We start from the raw sequence: 12,483 nt of genomic DNA, 5'->3' as shown, positions 1-12,483 counted from the left end.
GGAATGGATTTAGCATCGACTTTCTGGCTGCTTCCTGGCGGGCTTCAGCGATTGATCTGTTCAGGATTGCTGAGCTGTGTGGCAGCCGAGGGGTGTTATTGCGTGGAGGAGGGCCTTGACGTCTATAAAAGTTGTTGGTTGCGTCTTTAATTATGCGTATTTTATTTGTGTCAATGTTGTTTGCCGCAAGCTTTTGTTTTTCAGCCTTGTAAACAGGACATCCCTTGTATGCACTAATGTGCTCTCCAGAGCAGTTGATGCAGGTAGCAGGGGTGGTTCTTGGCTTGGTGCAACAGGATGACAGGTGGTCGCCAGCGCATTTCATGCATCTTGGAGGCCTCATGCATGAGTTCTTGGCATGCCTGAAGCCCTGGCATCTGTAGCACTGGACCGGCTCCCGTGTCCTGTTTTTCCTTTCAATATCCACTCTTTGCCCACCGATTTGTTTGAGTGAGATAATTTTGTCATGACTGCCGTCCTTGGCCATGACGATCTCAACTTCAAACATGCGCATGGGCCCACCTGTAGCCGGGTTCGTCATATTTCTGACGAAGCGAGCTGTGAATCCGAGCGTCAGCAACTCCTTGACAATCCACGAGCATGGAGTGGAGTGGTGGAGATGTCTGATTACAACTCGGAAGCCCCTCTCGGACTTTGGCTGGTTGGTGAATAGGGGAAAGCCGTTTGCAATAAGGACATCTTTGATTTTGTGGTAGGCGGTCATGTCCTTGGCCTGGATCCTGACCCCGTTCCCTTCAGTTGCCCTGGTAGTGTAGCTGGAGACTCCTGCTGTATAGTTTAGCTTTTCCAGGAGCGGGACAAATTCTTTGACGTCGTCAACGAGTATGGGTGGCGCTCTGCAGCTTAGTGGCACAAGTTTCCAAGGTGGCAGCTCAGCATCTGTATTTTGAGGGGGTGCCGTCGTTGCGCTGCGTGCAGGAGCATTGGTGCTGCAGGGTAACGGCTGGTTTGAGGGTCGATTCCTGGTTTTGGCTTCCTCATATACAGATTTGGCTGCCTTGCTTTGGAAAACGGGTGTGGTGAGGGGTGGGAAAATGCTGGGAGACTTGAAATTGGTGGTCACGCATAGTCGTTTATTTGGCGTCTTAAAACTGGAGCAGTCCAGATCGTCATTAGTCCTCTTGGCCGGGGTTTTCGTAGTTGGAGCCGGAACTGAAGGTGCCACAAAGATTGGACCTGTTCCAGCAACCACTTCCGAGAAACTCATGGGCTGCTCGTCTGGGCTCTTGGACGGTGATTTAAATAAGTCCCGCTTGGCAGCAGGCCGACTAAGGGTGCGAGCTGTTGCTAAATTCCCCACAGTGGGCATGGATCTATTGTTGGGTAATTTTATTTTTAAATCGCCCTGAGCATCAGGGCGTAAAGAAGCACTCCTTTGGTGAGGGGAAATGCTTCTTTTCCCAGTATTTATGGAGCGAGTGGTGGGTTTCATGCTTAGGCTGAGTTTAGAAGTGTCCGGCTTAGGGTTAAAAATTGACCAGAAAGCTTTGGCAGTTGTACTTGGTTTTTCCTCCTGCTTGCTTTCGTTAATTTGTATAAGTGGGGAAGCAATTTCCCCACTGTCAATATCATTGGCTTTGTTGAGTTGAGTTTCTGAATTGGCAAGCGCGGAAGGTCTAGAGCAGCTTTCTAAATTAGTTTTGGTAGCTTTATTTATTTGTGTGTGTGTAATAGAAGGAGGGGAAAATTCTGTGTCCGTATTAGTGGCTGCGGCTGCATTAGTGCTGGTCGCTGTGGTGGATAAAAACTCTCTTTGAGTAGCGTCGGTGTTTGTGTGTGCGGCTGTATTTGTTTGAGTCATTGTGGGGAGTGAATTTCTTTTGTGTATTTGTGAAGAGAATGAAGGAGAAGACGGCGATTTCCCCTTCGAGATGCTGCTTTTGGCGCCAACATTGACTGCAGCAGTATTGGTGATCGAGAGGGGGTCTCTTTGGGCATTTTTGGCATTTATATTCTCTTTCATATTTTTTTTATCTTTGTAGGTGGAGGTACGGAGACAGAATGAATTCTGTTCCGCATCCACAAATTTATTTTGCCTTTGATTACATTTTATGCAATATTTTTACTTTGTAGGTGGAGGTACGGAGACAGAATGAATTCTGTTCCGCATCCACAACTTTATTTTGCCTTTGATTACAATAAATGCAATATGTAGGTACAATAATTTGAATTTTTGAGTTTAACATAGCATGGGGTGAGTTTGGGGCTTGGACATAGTTAGTATTAATTTTAAGTTAGTATTTTGTAGGCAAGGATTTCAGACATTGATATGATTGGTAACATTATCAGCTTGCATGTTTGTTTACATTTTTAAAATGAAATTATTTTGCAATAAACATTAAAATTTTAGACTAACATTGTTTTGTTTATTTCTTTTCAGGTACCCCCATCAGAAGGACAGGAGCACCGCGTCGCAGAGAGCCTCAGGAGTCATCACAGGTAAGTTTTGTTGCATTTTGGCGGTGGTCTGTTGCGGCCGCTGGAAGTGGGCAACTTGCAACAAGTTGCAGGTGATTTGTTCTCAGCTGCGTCATCCCACGCAGCCGTCGTTTGGTGAAGATCCGATTATATCGTCAATGGCAGCTTTATGCAATTGTTTAATGAGTTTGTTTGTATTGTAGATGCATATTGCCGGTCGTCGGGAAGAGTTGCGAATAGTTGTCCAGCGCAGCCGTCATTGCGTTTTTATTGAGCGAAGGAAGCCAGGTGCGTCGCGTCTTGTGGCCATAGCTTCAGGATTGGTTGCTTGAGGCCGCCAGTTCGAGATTTGTTGCAGAGAGCCGCCGCAACGAGATTGCCATGGAAATGGATGTAAAAATAGAATTTGGTAAGTATTATATATGCTATTTGTTAATTATGATTGCATTAATTTTTGTTGTTTCAGGTACATTGAGTGGAATTTAATTTAAGGTAAGTATTATATTGGTGTATATTTGTTTATATAGTTGCGTTTATTATTGTTTTTCAGGTACTTAAAGAGGAAGCTAGTCTGGGGTGAGTATTTGATTGCTTTTATAATTGCGTTGATTTATTTGCTTTTTTTTTTTTTTTTTTTTTTTTTTTATTATTTTCAACGTCTGGTGGCGTTGTCATTTTATTGTCCTCTGATTTTTGCTTAAAAATATATAGTGACAATTTGTGGCAAATTACATTTTCGGATTTTTTGGCTGCAGATATGCATGCCATAGATTAAAGTAATAATTTATCATTAAAAATTGCGGGAGACATTTTTGAAATTACTTGGCGGCTGTCTTGCGCGCCATGGTTCTAGTGTGGAATTTAAATTTAAATATTACATTAGGATATAGCATATGGAATAGAAGTAGTTATGGTAAGTAAATTTTAATAATTGTTTAACAATGATGAGTCTCTAACTGGTGGCGGTGAATTACATTAATTTATAATTTAAATTTGAAGGAGAACATTTTTGAAATATTTGTCGGTAGTTTTATGCGCGCCATGTTTTTGAAATATTTGTCGGTAGTTTTTGCGCGCCATGTTTTTGAAATATTTGGCGGCAGTTTTTTGCGCGCCATGGTTCTAAAGTGGTATTTAAGTTTGAATATTACGTTACTTAGGAAATAGCTTATGGAATAGGAGAAAATAGTTAAGGTAAGTAATTTTAAGATAAAGTTTAACGATGATTTGGTATCCAGCGATGAGACTATAACAGAAGGCGGCGAGGATGAGCAGTTGCTGTCGTCAGATGATATGGATAGAACCGATGCCCATCCTCCGCTTTGGTTCACGTTCTGGCCGTCCATTAGTTGTTGTTGTTGCTGCTGGCTTCACTTGTAGTTACTATTACGCGCGCGCCTCTGTCGGTTTTATGATCTCAACTGACTTGCAAATTTGGGCTAGGCGCGAAGGCAGGCTTTTTCGATAGTCAGAAGGCGCGGCGGGATATCGATATGCTACCAATTTAATTTGTCGTCAGCCTATCGACTATCGGGCAGAAATACTGGAAGTGTTCAGGTTAGTATTTTCGGAATTCCAGTATTTTTCACCGCGCATGTCAGTGTCAATGGCATATGCAGGCAAGGGTCTCACTTCAAGCGGAAACGAGGCAGAAAAATTGTGTATGTATTTCTTATTGTAATATTTAATTTTTCTGCGCATTGCCCAATAGTAAAACCTGTTTCTGCTTTCAGTGGTGCTGATAACGTAGATGCTGCGGAGATGTCGGTGTGCTGCAATCATCGGTCGGCGTGGCCCGTCGACTTTGGTGCACGCACAACCTTTTGAGGAAAAAGTGAGCCGCAGTCAGCGTCATCTATAGGCTTCAGTTTGTCTGTGTGTATACGTGAGTACAGTCTGTGTGATGTTCCAATTTGAGCCGAGTCTCATGTTTGTATCTTTTTGAAAATTGCAGGTCCATTTCAACTGAGCAAGAAATTGCCATTAGGAGACTGCAGACAAACATTTCCTGCTGCTGCCGCCACTGTTGCTGACGTCTATAACTGCGCATACATAGTCCGCTGCCGTTGCTGCTATCCTGGCGCAGGTCCGGTGGGCAGAAACGGGCCGATTCCATCTTGTGGCCGTCCACCGGGCAGATAATCGTCATAATCTCCATCGCGCAGGCCCATGTGACTGGCCAACGACCTGGCGAGAAATACGGGCTCCGGAAAGTGCCAATTGGATTGTTCCGTGAGGTCATTTCCTGCTACTGCTGCCGCTGTTGTTGTTGTTGCTGCTGCTGGTGAGTGTGTCGCCGCCTAGTTCATTTCGATATAACCGATGCTTCAATTTTTCAGGGTGAAATCAGCCGCCAATTTAGGTGTACGAAGAAAAGCCAGGGCCAACATGAGTCGAGTCCTGGAATGCATGCAATTTGGCTATTGCTGCAATGAGATCTCTCTGCTGCTGCCGCCACCGTTGCTAACGCTGTTGCTGATGGATGTGTCGACGCCTAATGGATCTGCATATATGAGGGCTATTAGCAGTGCCGCCGCTCGCACCCAAGAGACGCCTCTGTTGCTGCTGCTGTTCCGAGAAATGGATGCGCCGCCGTTTCTATAAGAAAGTTGTCGGGCTTCTGTTGTTGCTGTTTCTGGTCTTGCTGCTGCTGTTTCTGTTGACGCTGCCATGGTAAGTTTAGGCTTTTGTTGGTCTCGTGCTCCTACTAATAATCTCTTCTTTCAGGGAGGAGACGCTAGTGAGGCGCCAGATGCAGTCCCGCGTCTTCAAAAAGAGAAGGCCGGCTTGCCAGGAGCGCTGACACTGCTACCACTGCCTTTGTGTCACCAGCTGCTTCTACTGGAGCGGAAATACCCAAAGTGCTGCTCCAACCATAAGATTTCCGACGACTTGCCGCTGCATAAGCATCCACTGGCGGATACTCTGGTACTAGGCGCTCCAGTATCCTAAATCAGGACTTCCTTAGTCTGTCCTGACGTCTGTCCCGTCAGTCCTGATGCGGTCATCCTATCAGTGGCGGGCGGGAAAGCATGCGCCGCAGTCCAGTGTCATATACAGGAAAAAGCCGGTTGTCCAGGAGAGCAGTTTTTATACCCTAGCTTGAGGGAGAAAAGGAAATTAATCCATTCATCTTTTTTCTTCCAGGGCGAAACATCAGAGGCCAAGCGAGGAGTCTGGTCGTCGGAATGTTGTCAAATGGAAAATGCTGCATCCAATTAAGTGCTGCTGCTGCCAATATTGCTGTTATTGCTGCTGCTGGAGTTGGTGTGGCCGCCTCAAGGTACCGCTACCCTGTTGAAGAAATGTTGCCACTGTCGTCATTCCGAGGATTGCATGCGCCGCTGTTGCTGCATTTCCAGACTGTTGCCACCGGGGGATGGACTGCGCGTGGCTGCCATGTTGCTGGTGACGCCCATGTCCAGGCCCGCTGCCGTCTCCTGCCCAATCAGTCCAGGCAGTCCCTGTGGACGCATACCGCCACTCGGCATCACATCGCCAAAGGACCGATTCTGGGATTTACTCGGCCAAGCATAGGCCGCCGATCCCGATGCCGCTGCCGTTGCTGCTACTGCTGCCGCTGGGGAAAGACCACGCCACGAGCTGAAGCAACCTCTCCTAAAGACGCCGAATTTGCAACGCCGTCGCTGAGCTCGGAGCTGAGAGCGTCACATTGGAGTTGGACCTTCAGATTTCAGGAACTTCAGCTCCCTCTTTCAGGGCCTACAGGAGTGGTGGGTGTGGCCAGCGAGCTGTTCAGCACACCGCTTGGTCTCTGCCGCCATTGTTGCTGGCCTTGCTGCTGTTGTTGTTGCTGCCTTGGTGAGCTAGAGCGCCCGATGCGCTGTTGTTTTTACTGTAGAGGTTTGGTGATTTAGTTTATTAGAAAAAAGAAAGAAAACTAAGACATATTATCTTTCTTTTAGGTTGGAGCGCCGGTGTGGCGTCCATTACAGCAGCAGATGGATCCATCAGGAGCCGATGAGTCACAGATCCCTCGGTTGGAAAGGAGAGATGGATTTTAATCACGCCCGGAGAGAAGATTTATATAAGCAGCCATCCAGCCATCGTAATTTTGTTGTCCAGTAGGTGTTTAGTTAAGTTAATTTTACCATTATATCTATAAGCGCATTTCCCTTTTTTATGTAACCTGTAAATTAGCCTTTAGCCTTTTTGTATTTCTTTCATTTCTTTTCAATATTTTTTTGCCACCCCTTCCGCCAGTTTAGTTATTTCTGCCTTCTGCACCTACCCTGGTTTGTTTTGATTTAATTTTTGTCCCCTTCGTAGTCAGGTAGGATTATTCGTTGTACATTTAATGGTTGCCCTCTAAATCTTTCTATAACTTCCTGCCTGGTTAGGTCGCCATTTCTATATTGTTTATTACATCGGTTTATTTCCGATTCACACCATCTATCTGGAGGCCACTTTTCGTTTTCCCTTTCTTTTCTTTCCCTCTCTTCCTGTTTTTTTATTCTTATGAGCTCTTTCTCCTCTTCCTCCAGTCTTAGCAGAGTAGGGAGTTCAGTTAGATGCGTTTGTCTTATTTTCTCTCTCTCGCTTCGCTTCTTTAAGGTTCTGCAGTCGTCTAGATCTGGGATTTTTAAGAGTTTAGGTGAGAGAGTCAGTCCAATCTGTTTTAGGGTGATGTGGTCCCTTGTCATTTTCAAGTATCTCTGCCTACTTCTTTCTAGTCTATTCGGGATATAGTGCCTAGAGAATATCCTGCGAACAACTATGTTTGGGTGCGATTTTGTAGTTTCTGAGAACCTATGGACAGCCTGTTGATAGAACTCTTCTACTGTTTTGACACAAAAACGGTCCCTTATAGTTTGGTTTTTCGTGTATCTTCCGGCTCTGAATATGTCCCTCATTTTCTTGTTTTCCTCAACTTGGAGCCGTCTTATCTGTGCATCTGTTACAAGAGGACCCCATGCTGCTATGGCATACTGCCATATTGGCGATAGAACTGATTTGAGGATCAGCATCTTAGTATTAGTAGGGAGTTTGCTTCTTTCGTTTAGGATCCATGACATTTTTCTATAGGCTGTCAAGTATTTACCCACTACCTTTGTGACATGAGGACTGAGTGTTAGTTTGCTGTCAAGGATTACGCCAAGGTATGATTGCTTGCTTTCCTTTTTCACAGCTTGACCCTTGATCTTCATAGTCTTTAGGTTTGTAGGTATGTCGTTTTTTAATGTATAGATGACATGTCCTGTTTTGGAAGCATTTACTGATATACCCCATTTGTCTGCCCAGTCCGAAAAAGTCCTAAGGTAGTTTTCGTTGTTTCTTGTGGCGGCAGTTGGTAGTATGTCTGAGCTGAGTACTATAGTGTCGTCTGCGTAAGTTGAGAGCATAATTCTTTCTGTTGGTGAGGGGCGGTGGATATATGGAAGAGGCATGTCTGAGGAGAAGATAGAATAGAGTAGTGGTCCAAGATTACTTCCTTGAGGCACCCCTGCGCCTATTTGTCCTGTTCTCGAGGTCTCTCCAGCTTGGTCTTTCACCTCGAACGTTCTGTTTGTAAGATAGCTCTCCAGAATGATGTATAGGTTGTATGGTAATATTTTAGCTAGTTTAAGCAGAAGGCCTTCATGCCATACCCTGTCGAAAGCCTCAGAGATGTCAAGGAAAACCGCTGAGCAGTATTCCTTTCGCTCAAAGGCCTCGATTTTTTAACTTTACTGGTGGAGGTACGGAGACAGAATGACTTCTGTTCCGCATCCACAATTTATTTTGCCTTTGATTACATTTTGTGCAATATATAGGTACAATTATTTGAATTTAGAATTTAACATTGCATGAGGTGAGTTGGGGATTTGGACATAGTTAGTATTTAATATTTAGTTAGTATTTTTTTTTTTGCTTTAGGCTTAGATTATAGACAGAAACATGGACTGGTAACATTATCATCTTATTTTTTTTCAACTTTACTGGTGGAGGTACGGAGACAGAATGACTTCTGTTCCGCATCCACAATTTATTTTGCCTTTGATTACATTTTGTGCAATATATAGGTACAATTATTTGAATTTAGAATTTAACATTGCATGAGGTGAGTTGGGGATTTGGACATAGTTAGTATTTAATATTTAGTTAGTATTTTTTTTTTTTTTTTGCTTTAGGCTTAGATTATAGACAGAAACATGGACTGGTAACATTATCATCTTATATGTTTTGTTTACATTAATAATTTGTAGTAATTTTACAAAAAACATTGAAATTAGGTACTAATATTATACATTTTATTTCTTTTCAGGTACCCCCGCCAGAAGGACGGAAGCACCGAGTTGCTGGAGGCCTCAAGAGTCATTGGAGGTGAGTATTAGTTGTGATTTGGCAGGAAATTTGCTTCGGACGCTGGATGCGCGCCACTTGCCATATGTATGTCCGGAAAGCGTTGCAGGTAATTTATTGGTGGTAAGAATATGACGCGCCGCTGTCATTTGTTGGTTTTCTCTTCCACCCTCAGTGGTAGATGTTTGCGATTATTTATTTAGCTTGTTAGATTGCAGGTCAGCTTCGGCGGTCGTCGGGAAGAGGATGCCTGAAGAAAGGTCCGGAACAGCGGTCGTCACGTAGTTTTGGAGCTGCTGCCATTATTGTGGTGTGATCTGTCTCATTATGGCAGAGGAGTCGACAGTGATGATTGTGGCTTGGTCGTTCATCTAGGGTGGCTAGGTGCGCCGCGTTTTGTGGCCATTTCGTCAGGGTTTGCAGCTTGGAGCCTCCGGAACGTGATTAGTTGCCGAGGGCCGTCGCAACGATTGGGGCCATGGAAATGGAAGTAAAATTAGAGATTGGGTGAGTATTATATTTGTTATTTGATTTTGTGATTGTGTCATTTTGTGTTTTTTCAGGTACGTTTAGTGGGAGGTAAGTATGATATTTATAATTTTTTGTTTTTATAATTATTGCATTAATTTTGTTTTGTTTTATTTTTGTTTTTCAGGTACATTAGGTGGAAGCTAGTCTGGTGGTAAGTGTTATAATTGTTTTTAAGGTTGCATTAATATTTTGTTTTTCAGCTGCGTTTTGTAACTAATTGGGAGGCCCTTTGTTTTTGGAACATGGCAGCGGAAAAGCCGCGGGTTTAGGGTCGTCGAGTTGGCAATTAGATAAGTGTTTTGTTAAAGTAATTAATTCCCAGTTTTAGCTTGTGCTTCCTCGTTTCAGAATTTACAATCTTGGAAAGAGCAGTTGCATGCTTATCGTCAGCAAGATGGAGCCGCCTGTTGTCGCCTATTGTCGCCTGGTTATTTGCCTGTCCGGTTTGCTTTGTCCTTAATTAATTATATTTTGTATCATATTCTTATTAAAATTTTTCCTTTCGTTGTAGGTTAGCGGAAAATCCGTGGGAGATGCGATACTGAGGAAAGGAATTTTGTGTTTTTCTTTTCAGGTACATTTGGTGGGAGGTAAGTATTATATTTATAATTTATGTGTTTTTATAATTATTGCATTAATTTTGTTTTTGTTTTTCAGGTACATTTGGTGGAAGCTAATCTGGTGGTGAGTATTTTAATTGTTTTATGGTTACATTAGTCTTTTGTTTTACAGGTACGTTTTGTGACTAATTTGGAGGCCCTTTGTTTTTGAAACATTGCAACAGGAGAGCCGCGGGTTTAGTGTCGTCGAATTGGCAATTAGATAAGTGTTTATTTAAAGTAAATAATTCCCAGTATTAGCTTGTGCTTCCTTGTTTCAGAGTTCACAATCTTGGAAAAAGCAGTTGCGTGCTTTTCATCAGCAGGATAGAGTCGCCTGTTGGCGTCTATTAATTTGCCTGTCCGGTTTGTAAATTTATATTTGTCCTTAATTAATTTTCTTTGTATCCTATTCTTATTAATTTTCTTTTCGTTGTAGGTTTTCGGAAAAATTTGTGGAAGATGCGATACTGAGGAAAAGTATACAATTTGAGGACAAGTGGTACGGTTTAATTGTGTGACGTCAGCTCCGCGCTAGTGATCCTTATTGGAGAAGTGGCATCAGGAGGTGGAGACGGCATCGTAATGATGTCGATTTTTTTTGTGTTAAAAGGCAAAAAGTTGGCTTTTTTGTTTTACGTTTGGTGGAGCCGTCTCCTCTTGTCTAATGCATAGGATGTGGGTAAGCTATGTCTGCAGTGGGTGAGGTATTTGCTTTGTTTGATTTTATTTTGTTTATTTAATTTGTTGTTGATTGTTTACTTTTAGGTTTTAGCGTCAACTCGCTGTTGGCGCTCGTCAAGCTGGAAATTTATGGGAGCAGCAGAGTGTCCTGTTCGACGAGGTGGAAGCGTTGTTGGCCCGTCTTTTGCAGAGCATCAATTTGTGTAGATTTCAGCGTTGATAATAGATACTTCAAAGGACCGTGCGGCAAAAATTTCAGGTAAGTGACGTTGTGCATAAATTGCTGCAGCGAGTCGCCTTATATTCATCATGTTTCTGCCGAGCTAATCCTTTTCATATCGATCTTCCGATTCGTCTTTTAGGCTCTGGTTGGTTTTTTCCGTATCGTATCGTCAGGATCAGCTGGAGTGCGTTGTCGTAGGCTTGTTTATTCGGGTGCGTTGAGGTGAGAGTGTTGTTTATATTCCTTTGCCATTTTATAATTGAATTAGTATTCCAGGAAAATTGGGCTGCGTCGAGGAAGTTGATGACCGTGAAGGAGTTTGGAGCAGACTGACGTGCACTTTTCGGTCGGATATGGATATCGTTAGAATAGATATAAGTAAGAGTAGATATAAGTAAGAGTAAATTTAATTGGATGTATCCATGTCAAGATTGTTATCTGTTCCTTGAATAATTAAGGCCAATAAACTGTCAATTTTCTTTTCTAAATTGTCGACTCTATTTGCTAAGTTTCTTGTGGGGTCGTCAGAGAATCCTTTTTGTAAGTAAGGATTGGAGTTTCTTGGCGATGGCGTGGCTTCTTCAATAATTCTTGGCTTGAAACTAGCTCTGGCAGCTCTGCTGGTGGTCGGGGGGCTGTCATTGCCAAATTGCGTGGGATTTGAAGTACCCTTTCCAGGTTCTTGGTCATTTTTTTCACTCCGTTGTTTTCGGAGCATGTCCTGGTAGTTTTCCAGATGTTTTTGCGCTGGGTTGCTTGTCTTCGGTACCAGTCTTGGCTTTGCATTGTTTTTTGAAGATTTCCTACCCTTTTTGGGTATGTTGTTTGAGTTTCGGCGCCATTTATTCAGACGCATCTGAATGGCAGTGTCATGCGAGGAAAATCGTGGCCTTCTGTCGTTAATATTTTGTCGGAAAGGATTTGACATTGACTTTCTGGCTGCCTCCTGGCGGGCTTCAGCGATCGATCTGCTCAGGATTGCTGTGCTGTGCGGCAGCCGTGGGGTGTTATTGCGTGGAGGAGGTCCTTGACGTCTATAAAAGTTGTTGGTTGCGTCTTTGATTGTTCGTATATTATTTGTGTCAATGTTGTTTGCCGCAAGCTTTTGTTTTTCGGCCTTGTAGACGGGGCATCCCTTGTATGCACTAATGTGCTCTCCAGTTTTATCTTTGTAGGTGGAGGTACGGAGACAGAATGAATTCTGTTCCGCATCCACAAATTTATTTTGCCTTTGATTACATTTTATGCAATATGTAGGTACAATTATTTGAATTTAGAGTTTAACATTGCATGGGGTGAGTTTGGGGCTTGGACATAGTTAGTATTTAATATTAAGTTAGTATTTTTTTTCATAGGCTTTAGATTATAGACAGAGACATGGACTGGTAACATTATCATCTTGCATGTTTTGTTTACATTAATAAATTGAAATTAATTTACAAAAAACATTGAAATTTAGTACTAATATTGTACAATTTATTTCTTTTCAGGTACCCCCGCCAGAAGGACGGAAGGACCGAGTTGCTGGAGTCCTCGAGAGTCATTGGAGGTGAGTATTAGATGTGTTTGGCAGGGAATTTGCTACGGACGCTGGATGCGCGCCACTTGCAACATTTATGTCCGGATAGCGTTGCAGGTAATTTATAGGTGGAGAGTTTATCCCGCGCCGCTGTCATTTGGTGGTTCTCTCTGCCACCCTCAGTG

General features: G+C 43.2%; 1 long non-coding RNA gene across 4 annotated transcripts; it reads left to right on the top strand.

Moving 5' to 3' along the window:
- Positions 1-9,703: 9,703 nt before the first annotated feature.
- On the top strand, positions 9,704-11,267 carry LOC116800998. Of its 4 annotated transcripts, none has more exons than XR_004361707.1 (4): positions 9,704-9,716; positions 10,312-10,815; positions 10,919-11,001; positions 11,056-11,267. It is a non-coding gene; the product is annotated as an uncharacterized LOC116800998 (long non-coding RNA). The 4 variants fall into 4 exon arrangements; XR_004361706.1 differs by lacking the exon at positions 9,704-9,716 and adding an exon at positions 9,972-10,238; XR_004361708.1 differs by lacking the exon at positions 9,704-9,716 and having other exon boundaries at positions 9,979-10,554; positions 10,641-10,815.
- Positions 11,268-12,483: the final 1,216 nt, after the last annotated feature.

Source organism: Drosophila sechellia, chromosome 3L, assembly GCF_004382195.2.
Source record: "Drosophila sechellia strain sech25 chromosome 3L, ASM438219v1, whole genome shotgun sequence".
Lineage (NCBI taxonomy): Eukaryota > Metazoa > Arthropoda > Insecta > Diptera > Drosophilidae > Drosophila > Drosophila sechellia.
Note: the sequence above shows the minus strand (reverse complement) of the source record. Positions and strands in the feature narration are given on the sequence as shown.